Raw genomic sequence first — 20759 nt, forward strand, 5'->3', positions numbered from 1 at the left:
CATTAGATTCACTTAAATTTTCTCATAGTTTCAGGTTGTACATTTTTAGACATCAACGAACAGAAACCCCCAAAAAAAAACATAAAATAAAAAACAACGAAGTAAGAAAAAGGTTAACTAAGCACATATAGTGCACCACACTTCATTAGCTTACAAACCTCAGTTGATAATTTATGCAAGCAATTTAGGACACTAAATTGACTAAACAAAGTAGCCCTAGGAGATAGGGACTGCACAACGCACATTTTATTTGGGGCTCGGTGAAGCTAAGTTGCTCGGTCAAGAAGATATTCTGAAAATGGCTAAGTGTGGGATATGTGATGAACTGTGATGAACCTTGAATGTGACCACACACTTAATGTAATTTGACAACACAACAACATAGATCATCCAAAAACATCAATAAATCATTTCCCTCCATGTGAATTCCTCACGACAAGATACGATAAGTGTGACACTTAAGATAGGCTTTAGGATGGTTGTGACAACACTAGTGGGATAGTGCTCAAGACTTTGTGTATGGATCCAATGGATGTTTACATAGTTAGAGAAACTCATATACAAAAATAAAGACCTTCGAAACCATCAAAATAGGCTTACAAACATTGCTGACAGCCAAAAATGCTAAAAGATGACAGTTAACCCAACATGCAAAAGGGTCCAAAGCACTACAAGAAATCTCATGAAATGAGCTCTAGTGTTTGCAAAAACAATGTAAAAGACAAAGTAAGGCTCTGAAATTGGGTGTAAGCCGAATTTTTGAGGGTGTTGCAACAACTACAAGACTTGGCGACACATTGGTTGAACTCCAACTTCTTTGTCTTGGTTAACTTCTTCTATGCAGGGTCTTGGTTCTTCAGGGAGTATTGATTCATCATGCAGATTACTTTGACCTTCCCACTTATACCATGAATAGACATGGTCTCCTCTATACTTCTTAGTTGAACACAACATAAGATTCAACATAATCACAATGTTTCGAGTTGGGAAGGGCAATGTAGCTCATGAGCTTAATATTTTCAGAGTATAAGTTTTCATCTCTATTGTTTCTCCACTACCAGTAGGCATGGATAGTACCCTGACAGTGTTACACAGGAACACAAACATGGCTTTGCTTCCAGCGAGCTTGGACAGTACCCCAGTGGAGTTTCTTGCTTCACCTCTCTGTGCAGGAATACTTTCTCTTGTTTCACCTTTGTTTATTTATTTAAAGAGAATTGTGCATTGGCACTTGTTTATTTTGGGGGAGAAGAGGGATCCCATATTATTGAGAACATAAGAGGTTGTTCCTTTAGAGAATCATATAGAGACCTTTGATTTAGGTTTGCTCATTTAGATTTTTCCCCTTCTCCATTTCTACTAGTTGGATAAGCTTTAGGACACCAAAACATAAGGCCCAAGTATGGACATGAGGTTTCCAGACTAGACATGGGTTCATGGTTGGACCAAAAATCTCCTTACAGACGGATCGTATTTTCCATCCAAAATTCATTGGCCAAAAGATGTAACCAACACAAGGAAAACAGACAAAAGGGTAGCCAAATGCTGAAGTGTCATAAGACTCTCCACACACATACTTAGAAGCCACAGCATATTCATCCACAAAACTTATTCACATAATGGGAACCAAAAAAAAACTCAAACAAAAAACAAACAACAAAAGAAAAGACTATATACATAGTGCAGGCAAAAACCCCAGATTTTCATTGAAAATATTGTTTTCTTGGCCATTGATAGGGAGAGAGTCAATCTTCCCATCAAGTGATTGAAGAAAATAAGTGCGCTGGCCAATATTTTCATGCACGTGAATGGCCTAATCCATAGGGATTGAAACTTAGTGTGTTTTCCTCTGTCCGCGTGGGCTTTATCCCACTTTAAGACAAATTCACCCACACCGAAGTTGTTTTTCCCTACAAACTTCTTGTCAAACCACCTCTTGATACAATTATGGTGAAGTGATTTTATTTTTCTTTCAACCTTTCTTCCTACAACTTATAAAGGGTGTCCATCCTACGTTGTACTAACAGAAATGGCTTTCCTTAGGATTCTTGTGAGAGTCGGAGAGCAGGCAAGTAGATGTTGGGTGGAAGGATGGCTTCTTTTCCATATATGAGGAAGTAAGGGGAGGTGTTCAGGGAAGGTTTTGGCATGACTTAGTCAACCCATAAGGAATTTACCAAAGCAAAGTGCCAGTTTCGCTGCTTAGAGAACATGGTATTTTTGATGATGTGGATTATATTCTTATTCATGGATTCGGCAAGACCATTCCCCTTTAGATAATAATTAGTTAAATGTTTCAGTATGACACCATTTTCTAATGCAAAATCATAGTCTTAATGATTAAAATTATGTTGCATTGTTGAAAACAAGTGAAGTAGGAATGTAAAACCTAGAAGTGGTGTTCTGCTACAGAAAGCTAATGACTTTCTTACCATTCGCTTGTTTGAGCAGAATTGCTTATGTCCATCACGTGAAGTAATCTGTGTTAGTTTAGATGTAGTGCTTCTTTGATGAATGCAGGAATATTTCTCCAATAATTTCCAAGCCCCACTGTTGAAAAGTTTCTTCAATTACAATGGGTTGCAGTGGGGCGACTGACTTCTTGTTTCTATCGGAACACCTTTAACACACCGGACACTTGTGAGTGTAAGCATGAGTATCTTTTAATAATGTAGGCCAGTAAAAATTGGCCCGCATAACCTTATGCGTTGCTATGTCGCATGCGTAGTGTCCCCCGATTCGTCTGTCGTGGAGATCACACAATACCTTTTCTAAATCATGTGCTTCCAAACACCTGAGCAGTACTTTGTTGTGGTGCTTTATGAACAACACCCCATGCACCAACTGATAAGATAATGCTTTAAGTCCGACTGCCCTCTTTTGTCATATGGAAAATTGGGAGGGAACTGTGTCATGCTCAAGGTATTGGCGCACATCCATGTACCAAGGGTTTGTTCTTGTAGTGGGGGAGGCTCGCTCAACGTTGTGCATCTTAATTTCTTGCTCCCATCCTAAAATATCTTCTTCTTCCTCCTTCACATTTACTTCTTTTGTTGCTAGTCGACAAAGACCACGACACTTGATTGTGTAAACTGGCTTGATTTCTAGATCATATTGTTGCAACCCGATCATCCAGTTCACTCTAATTTCACCTAGCTCTTGTTGAACAAGCATTGATTTTACGATTGGGTGCAAGACAAAGATAACACAATGATTTTTCAATATATAGGGCCAAAAATGCTTTACCGCCTTGTATACTGCATAAGTCTATTTTTAGATGGTGGGATAGTTAAGCTTTGGTCCTTGTAGACTTGTGCTTATGAAGGAGATAGGCCTCTCATTGTTATGTTCATCCTTCTAAGTGATTACAAAAGCAGAGAGGTATCAGAAGGAAAAGTGTAGAGCAAGAAATATTTATTGAAATCTAGGTTGTATAATGTTGATGCTTCCACTATAGCCTGCTTAATATTGGAAAACACGTCCTTTGCCCTTTTATCCCATTTACAAACTGCATCCTTCTTCACCATCTCCTATATTTGCTTAACAATATAAGTGTAATTGAAGATGAACTTGCGAAGGAATTGATTTTCCCCAAGAAGGACTACATGGCCTTCTTATTCACTGGGAAGGGAATCTGCATGATTTTCCTAACCCTATTTGGGTCTACCTTAATCCCACTCTTAGAAATAATGTGGCCCAAGAGATTACCCTCGAACACTCTGAATATAATTTTCCTGGGATTTATGGATATCCCATATTTGCAACATCGCTCAAAAATATTCTTTAAGTGGCATATGTGGTCTAACCTCTATTTGGAGAACATTGTTACATCATCAAGATAGACCACTACGCCCCGCCCAATCAATCCGTGAAATACGATGTCCATAGCATTTTGGAATGTTGCACCAACATTAATTAGCCCAAATAGCATTCGTCTGAATGCGAACGTGCCCCACTTCATTCAGAATGTTGTTTTAAGTCTGTCAAGCTCTGTAGCCAAAACTTGGTTGTATCGGGAATAACCATCTAACAGAGAAAACATTTCAGACCTCGATATTGTTTTCAATATTTATTCCATGGACGACATAGGGTAGTTGTCCTTGTCTGAGGCACATTTAAGATTTTAGAAATATACACACAAGTAGAATTCCCCAAACTTCTTCCTTATTGGGACCAAATTTGACACCCATGTTGAGTGCCGCACTCTGTATATGATCCGGGCATCGAACAATTTTCTCAACTCTTTCTTTATAAGAGGCTCAAGCATTGGATGTACTTAACTTAGATTATGTTGGTATGGCTTGGCCTCTTCCTTTATCGGTATCACATATTGGATGATTCATGTGTCATATGTCTTGATTTCATCTTACATCCACATGAAGACATCTTGGTACTACTTGAATAAGTGGATAAAAGCTTTCAGCTCTCGTGGTGTACAACAAGTACCAAAATTGACACACTTTGGATCCTTTCAGTTCCGAAATTAATCTGCTCATGCGACAGTGTAGAACTATGCATATTATCATTAATAGGTCCCCAGAAGTGATTCTACAAATCATACAACTTTTCCAATGATACTACACCCTTGGGGATGAAGTTTACTTTTCTTTCACTAGTTTCATCCTACAATGCCTTTTCTTGCCCGTCCTCATCAATTGTTGCATCTTTGAATACATAAACATTCGCCATAAATCACGGTATCTACTGGTCATCATCAAAAATGTGTAAATTAGTGATATTGTCAGGGGTGGAAGGATTATAAAGAATTTCAATAGAAAAATCATCCCTCAATAGTGATAACCTAGTAGTAGAATTTTCTAATGCATCCGCAACTGCGTTACACATTCTTGGAACAAAAATAATATTGAAAGTTTGGAATTTTGTAATTAGATGCCATACCTCTTGTTGATAACTTCTAAGATGAGGTGACAGACAATGTATAGTATTACATACCTATCGTACCACAATTTCTGAGTCACCTATCTCTTTCAGCATAGAAACATTAAGGTGAACGGATTTTTATAAGCCCAACATGAGTGCTTCATACTATGTAGTGTTGTTCGTGCACTCAAATTTCAAGTGACTAGAGATCAAATCCTTTCTCTGCAACGAGTCTATTAAAACACAACCAACTCTAGAGCCCTCCTACATTTTGGAACCATTGAAGTATAAAGTCCAAATATCATATCTACAGGGACTGGGAACTACACTAGTACTGCTACAACTACTACTAATTGTTCAAATTTCATTATCACCAATTGGACAAGTAAGGATATCCAACAGTGTATCTGGTGGAACTAGGGATGGTTTTGCAAGATAACACCCTAATTGAGTTTCATGGAAGCAATTTCCAAAAAGTGATTTTGTGAAATCCATCGGTTCATTATGTATATACAAGGGAGTGACAATGTGTTTCATATATCTCTTTTATTCCACCCGGATCTGGTTATTTCTGCCCTTATACAGAATCCATAGATGTGACTAGTCGGTGGCAAAGTATCCTTGTAGCTTTCTAGACCAGTCTCTGCTCAAGAACACTTTGTATGCTTCTAGAATGTCCATAATCACTATGTTGATACACTGGTGGACTCGTCCATTGTGTGATAATAGGATTATGACATATCTGAGTTGACCAATCACCTAGACATGAGTCCTATCCAACTAAATAATTTGTGCATCTATTTTGTTCCATTTGGCATTGATTTTCTTGGCAACAGATAATGGCATTACATTCACCGATTCCCCAAAATCAACAAAGAAATTGTGTGCATTGAAATTGAAGATTTTGAAAGTTAAGAAGAAAGGTGGACATAGTGTATTTGCATCCACAGTTAGAGCATTAATTATGGATTTGAGAGAACTAGCAGACTTACGAGATCCCTTGTATGAAGAAGTAGCATTACCTATAGAGTTCTGCCCAAGTGCCCATAAGAGGATGTCCCATTGGCTCATGATATTTGTTAATTCAGATATTGAAATGTTCAGACAAACCTTCTTCATGTCAACAACTATGTTGTAGTCCACAACGAGAAGAATGTCGAAGGTGTCTAGGGATGTAACTTGGTTTGTGGTTTCTGAAGTGATGGGTTTTTCCTTACTACTGACGCAAACACTTTTCGTTGATTTTGCTTTCCCAGACATGCTCTAAGTGTCTTGTGTTGAGATGGCTAGTGGGTTGATTTTCCTTAACATATTTTCTTTAAATGTTTTCTTCAAAAACTCAATTTTAGTGGTCAGCCCTTGGCTTCTTAGGTTGTACTGGTTGGTTTGATTCTAGGCAAGAATGTCACTCGAAGGATGCTTATAGGCAATACTCTTTTGGGCCATGAGTATACAGTTAAACATGTTTACTGCATTCCCGACACTTGGAGTTTCATTGGTTGCAACAAATTCTTCCTTTTCTTTTGTAGGCCCAGTCTTCTCTTCAGCCATTACTGAATCAACAAGCTACGTATAAAGCATGCTCATGGCATGATTCCATTGGGGGCATGTTTTCTCTGAATGATGTTCTTGATGGTATGAATAGTATTGATCTATGCCCAAGTGTTCAATGTTCAAGACAACATTGGAGCTCTATGAAAATGTTTATTGGGTGCAAGAATTACACTTAAGCAAACTCCTCAACACTTAAATTGTCAACCCGGGGGATTCGTAAACTTAGAGACGAAGAACAGGCCATGCCAGAGATAGTATGAATATTTCTAATGTGAAGCCCTACTTTCTTTAAAGGAAATATTGCAGAATCAAACTATAGAAAGGAAAAAGGCAACTTGAACCATCAAAATAATCTAAGACTGTAACAAGGAAGAATGAATTTGCAAAAGAGATTTAAAAATAAAAGGGCAATTACTCTAGCTAACTATTGATTAACTATTGAGTGTGTGTTTTCTTTAGCAAAGACACTTTAGCGGTCTTATTAGATGGGCCCCTCAAACCTGCTTATGTAAATATTTCCTTCTTACACTAATCTATCCTGCACTATCGCAATCTGCGTGCACTAGTGCAGGAACAGAGATTTTATGCAGAGGGTTTAATTGGTGTCTATACTAAAAGCGTTTTGATTCCTGCAAGAGTATGAATTTTTCAGGTTCAGAGCACTTAGATCGCGTGACAAGAAACTAGTTCTTGCACCAGATCAGAGCTTCTTGCACTTGGCATTTAATTCTTCAAATAAGTTCTTAGTTATTGCAAGTGTTATTATACTGTAAAATCCAATTGCACACATAAAAATGAACGTTTCTTATTTTATCAAAGTGCAAAAATAAAGAAAAAATCCATATAATTTATCCTATCATGAAATATTAATGAAAGAAAGAAAACTGCTGGAAGTAAACTAAAAAGCTTGCTGCATCACACCAACGTGCACTGGTTCAAGCTCATTTCTCCTGCTTGGACCAGGCAAAACTGCAGAAAATGAATAGCACACCAATGTGCACTGGTGGAGGTTTATTTCTCTTGCTTTGACCAAGCGGAGAAAACCAAATCAAACAAAATAGCAGAAAATGAATAGCAAACCAACGTGCACTGGTGCAGGTTTATTTCTCGTACTTGGACTAGGTGAGAAAACCAATCCAAAATCAGATGCAGAAAAATGAATTTTAACTAATTCACACCGTGGATCCACTTTCACTCAACAGGAATACATGTGCTATAAATTAAATCACACTTTGCAGAATAAACATAAATTACAAGAAATGAAAAATAGGGTAAACGTGCTGGGTTGGCTGGGCCCTAGCCAACCAGTGCATTTCCCTTTCAAATAGGAACGTTGCTCAGTATTTTACCAATTCATCAGCTTGCAAACACAAAAATATGATTTACGAAACATAAGGCAGAGCTCCATTCTTATTAATTCATAAAGGCAAATACATGCATGATTACATAGTCCAGCCCAGATTTGGGCGATAACAAAAATACAGGCTTGTTACCGCCTCCCTAGTTATATCTCTATTCCATACAAATTCTTATCAAAAACTATCTCATCCTATTTACATCCTGTGTTATATAGATCTTTGGCCGAAGGCCAAAAAGATCGTTTAACCTATTACATAACCGATATGCAGAATTTAGCTTCTTGGACTTCAAAATTAGGCAGTTCAACAATTGGCCGTAACTAATCTCCAACTGTTTATTCTTCATAAATTCGATCTCAGCTACCTTTGATCAACCTTGTTTTCATGGATGAAGCTCTTTTGAATTCAGATCTAACTTGTTATTATGGCCGAAGTTGCGCAAAATGAGGCGGTGATCAGGGAGGTCTAGATCTACTGCAAAGATTCACTATGCTGGCACCAGTGCGAGATCCAATCCTACACTAGGATCAATAGTCATGTTAAGCACTTAACTACCAAACAAACATTAGAGATATCGATAAGTTACAAAAGTGATTATAAGCAAGAAATCATGTAATAACTAATTAATTAACGCTAAATTAAGTTAAAAATATGAAATATAAAGTTCATGTGAAATATGTCATCGTTCTTGGACTAGTGCAAGATGAGGGTGTATAAGAGAGGTAAAACAACGGTAAATGGTTATAATTTAGGAAGGGAAAAATGGTCAAAAGAGAGAAAATTAGGGGGCTAACATCCTCCCATCCCTAAACTATTATGTGTCCTCACATAACTCTTTACCTCTGCAAAAAACTTCAAAACTTTGAGAGTTCTAGCTCAATCCTACACTAGCATACTGTCATTAGCTTGTAATGTTTCAGACTTCTTCTTTTTGATGGTTTTTAATTTCTTTGTCACCTTTTTAAGTCGCATGAAACATTGCGCTGCTCAGTACATCCAGACTTTAACTTCTCTTTTCCTTTTCTAGATTTCTGCCGTCAATTCTCCTCTGCTTTGTTCTTTGTCCTCCTGTGCTTTGGCTATAAGCTACTCTAAATTCTGCACTTGAAGCTCTAACTCAACTACCCAAGCAGCAGGAGTTACCAAATATTTTTCTTTTTCTATTTTAGGAGGAGCTGTGTCTTCCTTAGGGACCTCCATATCCGCCATGGTTACATCAGGAAACTCTTCTCCCTCTGGTCCCTCTTCTTCTTCTAGTTCTTCCTCCTCTTAGCTCTTCTTCTTCCAGTTCTTCTTCTTCTTATTCTTCCTCCTCTGGCTCTTCTTCTTCCGGTTCTTCTTCTTCTGATTCTTCCTCCTCTAGCTCTTCTTCTTCCAGTTCTTCCTCCTCCTGTTCTTCTTCTTCTACTTCTTCATTTTCTGCTTCTTTTTCTATGGGTTTTGCCTCTTCTTTTTTTGATTCTTCTTTTTCCTCTTCGGATTTTTCCTCTTCTTCTTCGGATTCATCTCCTCCTGCTTCTTCTTCTTCTGGTTCTTCTCCTTCTGTCTCTTCTTCTTCTGCTCCTTCTTCCTCTACCCCTTCTTCTTGCACTGGTGCTTCTTCTTGTACTGGTGTAGGAGGGGATTCCATACCCTGTGGAGACTGTGGTTCTCTACCTGCATCAGAGACTTTATTCTTTTTCCAGGGCTTTTTGATAAAATCTGCCAACAGAGCATCATCTTCGACCTTTGCAAACTTTGCTGCATCCACAAGGACTGACAGGTTGTCATTTTTGGGCATAGAAGGGGTCTCTTCAGCTGGTGCGCTAGCTGAGGCCTTTTCTGCTTTTTCAGATCGTTTCCTTTTTGCACTGGTGCAAGAAGGACTTCCCTTTTCATTTTTGCTCGAGTTCTTGCTTGTGCTGGTAGGGTCCTCTATCTCCTTCCCAGTGGCTGTCTCTTTGTGTAATTGTTTTAACAGCGCCTCCCATATCATACCTCTCCCTTCTAGTTGTTTCATGACCAAAATTTTTATCAGACCATGGTGATATAGCCTTGTGTCAGCCTGGTCTACCCTTCCATCTTGCACACTTTTAGTGATTTTCTCCAAGCTCTTAAGCTGGAAATAAGGGAAATTCATCCTCCACCGGATGTGCCGGCCGGCTTCAAAATGTTGCAGCATTCTAAAATGATATACCAAGGTGTAGGTGTATCTTCCCTTGCAAGTCACAAACTTTTGTAAGATGAAAAGGAGATATTTCCACTGTCCCAGCAGAGCACTACACAGAACTCCTACCTTCCATTCTACCTCTATCTTCTTATCAATGAAAAAATGCTGCCAACACTTCCTTTCTAACTTCTGATTCTTAAACCATTGTTCTCCAGTGTTCTCTAAGCCTGTCACTGCTGTTATGAATTCTTCTGTAACTTTAAATTTGAGAGGCCCAATTTTCACTCGGTCGTTTCTAAAACTCCTTGCAAACTATAAAACTACTTCTTTATCATGCCCATCAAATTTCTACAAGAACAGAAGAAAACCCAAGTCTCACAATAGTGCAAGACTATTGCGATACTCGGTGGTCTGCTCTATTTTGCTGAGAGACGAGGGTTCATTTTGAACAGGCGGCATCGCTGCTTAACAGTTATGAACAATCGAGTCTTGAAATTTTACATGAAATACCAAGGAAATCGGTCCTCATAAATAGCGATCCAACTGCCCACCATCCTTTCCATCATGTCACCGGTTCATCCATTGTAGGTGCATGGCATCTTTGAGGTCAGGCCGAATTGGTACTTGAAGCGGCATTTTAATGGCTAGTTGAGGTAATAATTATGAATGAGGGACATTTAGGATTATGGCGGAGAGGGGTAATTATGTCCAAGAAATGGTTAAAATATTTCCGCATTCCTTCATAATTCAAAAAAAAAAAAGAACTTTGCATTCATTAAAAAAATCATGATTTCTAACTTAGAAAACACTTTGTAATTTAAATAATTTTCTCCTAGTTAGTATGATATCATAAGTACTCGTCAGCTAAGTGAAAGGACTTCATATAAATTTCATGATAACCACTTTCCTATGCCATATGCTATGAAAAGAATAACATGTACTATGTTGCTAACGAGGTGCATGCTTGCACTGATTTGCTTGCACTGATTTGCTTGCACTGTTGGTACCGTTCTGCTTGCTTATCATATAGGACAACATGCTTGCACTAGTGCAAGCATAATATCTAAAAATAGAGAATTTAAATGATATAGGCTAGATTTCCACATGACTTCCTCAACTTATACTGAAAATTTGTTTCGCCCTTTCTTGATGCTTCAGAGCATATCCTTTTTCTCTTGTGTGTGAGATCCTGCAATAAATTCATGAGGGAATAAAGAAGTGGGAAGAAGGGAAATTTCAGAATGGGAAGGAATTTTGTCACAGGGATTCCAGGAATAGTACCAAAAGAGGGAATAAATAGAAGTAGGATAGGGAAAAAGTTTCAGGGGTAAAGTGGGATTTCTTCGAAGCGGACAGGGTAAGTTTAGAAAAATGTGGGAAGGTTAATCATTCTAGGATTAAAGAAGAAAACTAAGGGAATATTATGAAAGTGGAATTTGAAGAAAGGAAGAAAATTTTCTGGAAAGTCTACCTGCACTGGTGCAAGAAAAAAATAACTGTAGCGAAAATTAAGCATTACTTGAGTAAAAATATCCATGCTAATTACCCCAACTGTATAAAGGTTGGTTCTATTGAACCTGCTTTTACTTGGTGGTCGCTAACATATCTAAAGATCAAGCAACATTTTCTTTTTATTAGGAATTTTTGATCTTCCTTCCAACAAGCTAGTTTTCATGTTGATCCTTCTGCAATCATGTCAGTGAACTGATTTTCATAATTATAGGAAAATATTTTTCTTTACTTTTCTTATTTTATTATTTTTTTCCTTTTTTTTCCTTTTTTTTTCTTAAGAAGAAAGAGAATTCATGTTTTCAAAAGGTTGGTATTACCATTCACCACTACCATCCCAAATTGCTGTTGGACTTGTTGTGTAAAATATTTCCTAGTAGGTGGCTGAAAATACTTCTTTAACCTGTGTCCATTTACCAAGAATACTGAATTTTTTCCATCAATAGTTTTAACTTCTACTGCTCCATTCTCAAATACTCGGATCACTTCATAAGGTCCCATCCAATGTGTATGGAATTTCCCTTTAAATATCTTAAATCTAGAATCATAAAGGAGCACCCAATCACCTGATTGGAACTGCTTTTTCTGAATAGACTTTTCATGCCACCTTTTGCATTGCTGTTGAATTAGTATGTTCTGTTGAACAAAATCCCTACGAAATTCATCTAACTCATTTAATTGGAGAAGAAGTTGTTGTTGTGCCTTGGAGAGATCTAGTCCCAACTGAACTGTAGTTCTAAAAGTTTTGATTTGGAATTCAATTGGTAATAGAACCTGTTTGCCATATACCAGCTCATATGGTGTATGTCACGTGATATTTCTCTAAGTGTTTCTATATGCCCACAAAGCCTCTGGTAATCATTCAGCCTAGTCCTTCTGATGCATATTGACTATCTTTGTAAGAATGGATTCGATCACTTTGTTAGTGGATTCCACCTGGCCATTTTCTTGCGGGTGATACGACGTGGATTTCTTGTGCCGGATCTTATATTGCTCCATCAAACCATGTACCAGATTAGAAATAAAGTGCAGACCATTGTCAAAAACAATTTCTCTAGGCACACCAAATCTAGTAAAGATTTCAGTAAAAAGAAAATCAACAACAACTTTTTCTGTAGCAAAAGAAACAACTTTAGCTTCTACCCATTTCATAACAAAATCTGTACAAACCAAGATATGCTTTTTACTTAATGATGTTGGATTTATTAGCCCTATAAAATCAATAGCCCATTTTTCAAATGGCTCAATCATAACTTGAGGGCATAAAGGCATTTCATTGGTTTGATTAGGCTGGCCCATTCGCTGACAACTATCACAACGCTTGACATACTGTTTGGCATCCTTAAACAAGGAAGGCCAAAAGTAACTAGCACGCAATACTTTATATGTAGTCTGCTTATCAGCGAAGTGGCCTCCACATGGTTCATCATGAGCAGATTTTAATAAATCAAACACTTCCTCCTCTCTTACAGACCTACGGATAATCAGATATGGACTAGTGTAAAAGAGATCTCCTTGAATCTAGGAATATGCAACACTTCACTGAACAATACTCCGCTTTTCACGAGCGGACAGGTGGGGTGGTGTTTACCAACTAATTAGCAATGTTAGCAAACCACAGGGAATCTGTTGACATAGAAAAAATATGTTCATCCGGAAAATCATCATTAACTGGAGTTATTTCACCAGGATTATCTAATCTAGAAAGAAAATCTGCTACAACATTAAATTTTCCTGGTCTATCAACAATAGTAATATTAAATTCCTACAACAATAATAACCACCTAGTCACTATACCGCTAGTTAATGGTTTATTCATCAAATATTTAATCGGGGAATGATCAGTATGTACAAATACTTCATATCCTGTAATATAGTGCCTGAACTTATTAATTACAAAAAGTACAGCTAAAAACTCTTTCTCTGTAACTGTATAATTTAATTCAGTGGAAGACAAATTCTTACTAATATAATAAATAACATAGGATTGTTTATTTTCCTCTTGTCCTAAAGCTACACCAATAGCCAAATTTGAAGCATCAAAGGAAATATGAAAAGGAAGAGACTAGTTAGGACCTCTTAAAACTGGTGCATGTACTAACTTTTCCTTCAATGTTTCAAAAGACTGTTTGCAAGCTGTGGTCCAAGAATATTCACTATCCTTAGCTAGAAGTCGAAAAGGAGGAGCAACTATCTTAGAAAAATTTTCAATGAATCTCCTATAGTAACCAGCATGTCCTAAAAAACCTCTTACTTCCCTTTGAGTTTTTGGTGCAGGAAGATGCAGAATGATTTTGATCTTTGCTGGATCAACCTAAATACCTTTACCAGAAATCAAATGGCCAAGTACCACTCCCGCTTTGCACACTAAACTACATTTCTTATCACTCAAGGCGAGATGGGCTTCCTGACAATGAAGAAGTAATTTTTCTAGATTTTCAAGAGCTTCCTGAAAAGAATCACCAAACACAAAAAAGTCATCAATATAAATTTCTACAAATTCTAGATCAGCAAAAATGGCCAGGACTGCCCTTTGAAAGGTAGCCGAGGCATTACATAAAACAAAGGGGAGCACTCTATAAGAAAATGTACCCCATGGACATGTAAAAGTAGTTTTATCTTGATCTTCGAGTGCAATCTGTATTTGGTTATAACCACTGAAGCCATCCAAAAAGGAAAAATATTTCTTTCCTGCAAGGGTATCAAGCACCTGGTCAATGAAAGGGAGAGGGAAGTAATATTTGAGAGTGACTTTGTTTAATTTTCGATAATCAATAGAAATACACCATCTTCCATCTTTGTTAGGTACTAGCACTAATGGAGAGACCCACTGACTGTCAGAAATGGGATAGATAAAACCAGAATCCAAGAGTTTTTGTACTTCTTCCTTCACAATGTCTCTTAGAGCTAGATTCATTTGCCTTTGGGGTTGTCGGACAGGTCGGGCTCCTTCCTGAATATAGATATGATGTGTACAAGTTTCAGGGGGAATGCCCTTCATATCTTCATAGCCCCATGCAAAGGCACTAAGATGGTTTTGCAACAAATTCACAAGCTGCTCTCGCTGAGATGAGTCCAAATATGAACTAATATACAAGGATTTACCGGGGCTAATCTCAACAAGAGTAGTATCAGGCTCAGGAGTACTCAAGGGGGTGGTCAAATGCAGTGGTACAGAAGAATGAGAATCATGATTATCTTGAAAATCTAGGCTGAAAATCTGGCTCAATAGCTCAAAATTAGGCATAGTGTCTAGATTATTCAGGAAATCTTGAATCTCATCTTCTTGTGAAGACCCAGTATGCTGATGGATAAAGGAAATGGGTTGAGTGTCCTCATCACTACTCTGATCAAACCATAAATTATCTCGAAGGTCCTGAATGGATCCGGCAAGGGGTATAAGGTAACTTTCTTCCTAGAATCTCCATGCGAAATATACATATCACTGGAGTGGCATCCAATATATGCATCGACTGTAGCAAGCCATGGTCGACCCAAGATCAAGGGATGTCCTCCTACTGGGTTCTTTGGCTGAAGCACAATGAAATCAACAGGATATTCCCAAGAATCTAATGAGATGATCACATCGTTCGATACTCCTTCTGGCTTAATTTCAGATCTATCTACTAATTCAAGCATAGTGGGGGTAGGGCGAAGATGAGATAACCGAAGTTGATCCATGGTTTGCTTAGTCATGACATTAATGGATACTCCCAGGTCTATAAGAACATTAGAGACAAGGACATTACCAATCTGAACTGAGACAATAGGGTTTCTGGGATCAATATATTTTTCCATAGACACACATGTCGTCATCAACTCTGCTGTCCTACCAACAAACTGAATGGTTTTGGGTTCCAATCTCTTCCTCCCGAGTTTCTTGAGACAAAGTTTCTTAATTATCTTAGTACAAATAGGGATCTCTTTAATGGCTTGGAGTAGAGGTATCTTAATGAAAATATTCCGAAGCTCTGATGCCAAGCTAGTCTCAGAAATAGGCTCACTTCTTTCCATCACTAGCCTCTCTGGGAAGGGAGACTGGTTGGAAGAAGATGGCAAGGATTCAGAGGGTAAGGGCTGCTTAGTGACATCTTTCAAAGAATGATTAAGAGTTTCCTCTCCTTCTTTCTCTTCAAAAATCACTTTAGGTTGTTTCTGATTTTTTTATGTTACAGTCCTTCCCGATCTTAATTAAATATCATGAACCCCAACTGGAATAGACTGGTACTCGAATAAAGGTGGGTTTGTTACATAGATCATTTGCACTGCTTTATTATTGTTAGGATTGGGCATAGGCTGAGTAGGCAATTGAGGAGGTTGAAAAGGTGGAGGTAAAGGTAATGGTGGAGTAGACTGACTCGGAGGCTGAGGCATTGGATAAGGTGTATGTGTAGATGGATATGACTGCATGGGTGGCTGGTAGGAATATGGAGAATGGGTTGCCCCTCTCCAACCTTGTTGCCATGGTTGAGAAGGTTGCCCATGCTGATATTGATTTCCATATTGCCACTGTTGATTAGTGTTAGGATAAGAATATGCATGTGAATTATAACCAAAATAGTATGGAGAAAATTCAGGAGCCATACCTTCACCTACCTGAGGCCAATTTCTTTTTGCTCCCATAGCATACAAGTATTCAACTTCAAGCTGCCCCCCTGTAAATACAGCTTTATGCCCTGGTATAGAGGGACATTTTTCTATGATATGGTCTTCTTCACAAATAGCACACTTATTAGTTTCTTTCAAATTAAGAGGACATTCTTTAGGAGGATGCTTGTCTCTACATTTAGAACAGAAAATGTTTAATGACTGTTGTTCCTTCATGAGTTTTTGCTGAAACTTCAAAGAGTCCAACTATTTGGTAACAGTATTCATTATATCAATTTTCATGATTTTCATTTTAATTTCTAGTCCAGTAATCATAACATCAGTAGATTTGGTTTTTCTATTTCTATTTCGAGTTCCTCTACCGTATCTATACTGATTTCTTGAAAATTTCCTACATAATTCACAAATTTGTTTGAAAGTTTGCTGAGAAATATCACCTTGTCCTAACAAATTTAATTTCTAGCATTATCAGTAAGTCCTCTTAAGACCAAGGTTATAATAGTATTGGAATCAAGCTTAAGTTTTGACCTTTGTAAAATATACAAAAAGCTTTCTAGGTAATCTTCAAGAGTTTCATCATCATCCTATATGACTGTAAAAATATCATCCTGCATGTCCCGAGTTTTGCAATATTCTTGATATTTAGATAAAAACACTCTCTTCATCTGATCCTAAGAGGTTATGGTGTTTCCTCCTAACCCCATAAACCAGCGTAAAGCTGAGTCCTTGAGAGTAATAGGAAATAATCTTAGATTCTGAGCATCAGTTGAATAATCATAACTTCTACACAAAATATCAAACTCGAATAAAAAAGAGTCAAGTTCTTCATGAACTTTACCATGGAAATGAGGGAGAGCTGATTGTGGAATATTCTTCATTTGTGCCACAGTACCGGGGTCCACAATTGGAAACGAAAAAGTGGATTGTTCCCCACCTACCTAGTTTTCACCAGTCCCTTCCACATGATCTTCATGGTCTGCCATTATTTCCATTTTTCTCCCAACAGACTGAACCACACCTGAGCTATTATCACCAGAATCCAGGTGGATTGTTCCTGCATGATGAGTTTGAATTGGATTGGGCTTTCTGATCACAAAAGGAGACCCAATATGAGAATTGTTTTCAGAATTCTTTCGGCCCTTAGTGGGCTTTGAACCCCTACCTTTTCTGGGCATTCATTTTAAAAAATAAAGAAAAATAACAAGCAACTTCTAATAAAGAATGTTGTCAGAAATCAATCGACACCAGTAAAATTGCTTCAAAGAAGCTTTTCCTACAAAAAAATAAAGGAAAAATTACCTCTATTGTATAATCAGAAAATTCTTACCAAATCAAATCACCTCCTCGGCAACAGTGCCAAAATGTTGGGTGCAGGAATTACACTTAAGCAAACTCCTCAACACTTAAATTGTCAACACAGGGGATTCATAAACTTAGAGACAAAGCACAGGCAATGTCAGAGATGGTATGAATATTTATAATGTCAAGCCCTACTTTCTTTAAAGGAAAGATTGTAGAATCAAACTAAAGAAAGGAAAAAGGCAACTTGAACCATCAAAATAATCTAAGACTAGAACAAGGAAGAATGCATTTGCAAAAGAGATTTAAAAATAAAGGGGCAATCACTCTAGCTAACTATTGATTAACTACTAAGTGTGTGTTTTCTTTAGCAGAGACACTTTAGTGGTCTTATCAGATGGGCCCTTGAAACCTGCTTATGTAAAGATTTCCTTCTTGCACTAATTTGTCCTACACTATCACAGTCTGCTTGCACTAGTGCAGGAACAAAGATTTTATGCAGAGGGTTTAATTGGTGTATATACTAAAATCGTTTTTCTTCCTGCAAGAGTTTGAACTTTTCAGATTCAGAGCATTCAGATCCCATGACAAGAAACTAGTTCTTGCACCAGATCAGAGCTTCTTACACTTGGCATTTAATTCTTCAAATAAGTGCTTAGTTACTGCAAGTGTTATTATACTGTAAAATCCAATTGCACACATAAAAATGAACATTTCTGATTTTATCAAAGTGTAGAAATAAAGAAACAATCCATATAATTTATCCTGTCATGAAATATTAATGAAACCAAGAAAATTGCTGGAAGTAAACTAAAAAGCTTGCTGCATCACACCAACGTGCACTAGTGCAGGTTCATTTCTCTTGCTTGGACCAGGCGGGGAAAACCAAGCAAACAAAAATGCAGAAAATGAATAGCACATCAACATGCACTGGTGCAGGTTTATTTCTCCTGCTTTGACCAGGCGGAGAAAACCAAATCAAACAAAACTGTAGAAAATGAATACACACCAATGTGCACTGGTGTAGGTTTATTTCTCTTGCTTGGACCGGGTGGGGAAAGCCAAATCAAACAAAACTGCAAAAAATGAATAGCACACCAACGTGCACTGGTGCAGGTTTATTTCTCCTGCTTGGACCAGGCGAGAAAACCAATCCAGAATCAGATGCAGGAAAATGAATTTTAACTACTTCACGCTGTGGATCTGCTTTCACTCGAAAAGAATATATGTGTTGTAAATTAAATCACACTTTGCAGAATAAACGTAAATTACAAGAAACTAAAAATAGGGTAAATGTGTTGGGTTCGCTGGGCCCTAGCCAACCAGCACATTTCCCTTTCAAATAGGAACATTGCTCAGTATTTTACCAATTCATCAGCTTACAAACATAGAAATATGATTTACAAAACATAAGGCGGAGCTCCCTTCTTATTAATTCATAGAGGAAAATACCTGCGTGATTACATAGTCCAACCCAAATTTGGGCGATAACAAAAATACAAGCCTACTACCGCCTCCTTGGTTATATCTCTGTTCTATACAAATTCTTATCAAAAACTATCTCGTCCTATTTACATCTTGCGTTATATAGATTTTTGGCTGAAGGCCAAAAGGATCGTTTAACCTACTACATAACTGATATGTAGAATTTATCTTCTCGGCCTTCAAAATTAGGCAGTTCAACAACTGGCCATAACCAATATCCAACATTCATTCTTCATAAATATAATCTCAGCTACCTTTGATCGATCTTGCTGTCATGGTTGAAGCTCGGCTGCCTTCAAATCTAACTTGTTGTTATGGCCGAAGTTGCGCAAAATGAGGCGGTGATCAGGGAGGTCTGGATCTACTGCAAAGATTCGTTGTGCTAGCACTGGTGCAAGATCTGATCATGCGCTAGGATCAGCGGTCATGATAAGCACTTAACTACCAAACAAACATTCGAGATATCGATAAGTTACAAAAGTGATTATAAGCAAGATATCATGTAATAACTAATTAATTACGCTAAATTAAGTTAAAAATATGAAATATAAAGTTCATGTGAAATATGTCATCGTTCTTGGACTAGTATAGGATGAGGTTGTATAAGAGAGGTAAAACAATGGTAAATGGTTATAATTTAGGAAGGGAAAAATGGTCAAAAGAGAGAAAAATAGGGGGTTAACAATGTTTCCAATTGGTTTCTGCTACTACCAGAAGTTTCAGTCCTTTTGAACATGTTCAATCTGGGAGGCTTATTACTCAAACTAGTTTTGCTTGACCTTTGTTTGTGCTTTGGCATTTCATTAGACACAGAGTTGATGAGATGATTCAAGATTTCGAGATCATATGGTTCTTTCTCTTTGGCCCTACTCATAGAGGCCTGAGATCTCTTACCTATGTCCTTGGAATCTTTTGTTGGTTCATCGTCTGAGATGACTCCAATTGTGCGCAAGTACTTCTCAATAGTGATAACTTCTTCATAATTTTTTGTTAGTGTTTTTTTCGTAGTTCGCTTTACAAACTGTGCAATGCTTGCTGGAAAGGTAGAAGTGTAGTAGTCTATTGTATGGAGTCATGAGGTTTCATGTTTCCAAAAATTTGTTCAATATGTGATTAAACCTCAGATTAAATATTTCACCTTTTCCTTTTGCTCCATCTTAAGATTACCCAACTCTTTCAATAACATGGAAGAGGTCTTATCATCAACAAATGTTTTAAGGAAGATCTTCTTAAACCCTCTCCAATTCTGGATGAAGTTTGGAGGAAGGTTCTAATACCATACAGTTTCTCTACCATCCAAGCTACATGGAAAAAGTATACATTCCACATCACTGTAATGTACCTCAAGTGTTTGTAGATGTAGGTAAAAGTTGTCCAGATGGTCTTCAACCTTGACTATTTTATCAGGGTCATACTTCGTTAAGAGCTTCTCTAAGTGCCTTGGCATCTTGTGTTGAACACCTGAAAGTGCGAGTGGGCCCTAAGTCATCTAGTCCAGATTTTGGTTTTCCATGCCTTTTTCTTTGTTGTCCTCCTCTTCTTTGTCAGAATTTGATGGATTTTCTTCCTCTTCTTCCTGCCTGACCCACAGAAAGTTGTGTCCGAGAGTAGAATGTTGTCTCTGTCACCACCGTGAAAGAGTGGAGGCTCTTCTTGTTTTTCCACAAAGTCTGATAATTCTTCAAGAGTGGTAAGAACCACTTCTTCAATAGTAGAAACTATTATCCCCGTGGGGGTGGTCCTTTTCTTCTTCAAATAATATGGAAGATTGATTACTCTTGAGAAAAATCTAACAAATTTTTCAAATTAGTGGGTTATAGGGCGGACGGACCATATCTAATCATATGAAATTTCATGTTCAGGCTTGGGCTAAGAAGAGTCACCAACTTCAGAAGTACGAGTAGGGGAGGTGCAAT

This window comes from Pinus tabuliformis, chromosome 4_1, assembly GCF_031772625.1.
Source record: "Pinus tabuliformis cultivar Carrire ecotype Pingquan chromosome 4_1, CPIR1, whole genome shotgun sequence".
Classification (NCBI taxonomy): Eukaryota; Viridiplantae; Streptophyta; class Pinopsida; order Pinales; family Pinaceae; genus Pinus; species Pinus tabuliformis.